Here is a 1,429-nt window from a genome sequence, read left to right as displayed (position 1 = left end):
CGTCCCGTTCGATCCAGATCTTAGTTAGGGTGACCCCTAAGCTCATATTTTGATTGGTTTATACCCGATTCCATCCGGATCTCGTGAATTTAACGGTTTAGGGTGTCGGCTCGTCGTTTCGCGACTAGATCTAGCGGTTTTGGATCTATACAATATCATACTATCATTACCTCGAATCGATACTCCGGTTTTCCTTGGGTTCGGCTATGGGAAAAGAGAGAGAGATGAGAGAGAGCTCAAGTGTGTGTTTTTTATGGTGTATGGAATATGTGAAATGAATGGATTATGGAGTAATTATTGTTTATATATGATGAGTCATGTGCTTAATCCCATGGTCTTTCCCTTTTTCTTATTACCCAAGTCCATTACCCATATTACTTAACCCAAAAAAAGCCCATCTCATAACATCTAACATTATTATTTATTAACCGAACGGAAAAAAGGATGTTACAAGTCTTCCCTCCTTAAAGAGGTTTCGTCCCCGAAACCTAAATATTACTGAAACAAACCTGGATAAAACTTGCGCATCTCTTATTCAACTTCCCAAGTGGCATCTGATCCCTTACGATGCCTCCATATCACTTTTACCAAAGGAATGCTTTTATGACGAAACTGCTTCTCCTTGCGGTCAACGATCTCTACAGGCTGTTCGATATAGTTTAATTTTTCATCAACCTCAATGTCTACTAATGGTACGTGTGACGTGTCACCGGCCAGGCATTTTCTCACATGAGAAACATGAAAGGTCGAGTGAATTCCCTTTAACTCATCAGGTTGGTCTAACTTGTAAGCTACCTCACTCACACGCTCAAAAATCTTAAACGGTCCAATGTACCTTGGACTTAACTTTCCTCTCTTCCTAAAACGGATAATTCCTTTCCAAGGCGAGACCTTGAGCATCACATTGTCACCAACATTAAACTCAATCGGTCTTCGCCGCTTATCAGCATATGACTTCTATCTGTCTTGAGCTGCTTTCTTTCTTTCCTTGATCAGATCAAACTTTGAAGATGTTTCTTGCACAACTTCTAAACTTCCCATCTCTTTCTGACCAATCTCTCCCCAACATACCGGGTTTCTACATCATCTACCGTAAAGCATCTCAAACGGTGGCATACCAATACTTTAATGGTAGCTGTTGTTATAGGAGTACTCTGCCAGATGCAGATAATCATCCCAACTTCCTCCAAAGTCTAGAACATAAGCACGTAGCATATCTTCAAGGGTTTGAATTGTCCATTCGGATTGTCCATCTTTTGAGGATGATGCGCCGTACTGATGTTCAATCTTGGTTCCATGGCTTCATGGAACTTCTTCCAAAACCTCGAAGTAAAACGAGTATCTCTATCAGACACGATCGATAACGGTAGTCCATACTTAGACACAACCTCTTTGATGAACAAACTTGCTAACGTTTCTGACGAGATAG

The sequence above is a fragment of the Bidens hawaiensis genome, unplaced genomic scaffold, assembly GCF_021521415.1.
Source record: "Bidens hawaiensis isolate Kalapana, Puna unplaced genomic scaffold, B.hawaiensis_p1.1 tig00026853_1, whole genome shotgun sequence".
Classification (NCBI taxonomy): Eukaryota; Viridiplantae; Streptophyta; class Magnoliopsida; order Asterales; family Asteraceae; genus Bidens; species Bidens hawaiensis.
Note: the sequence above shows the minus strand (reverse complement) of the source record.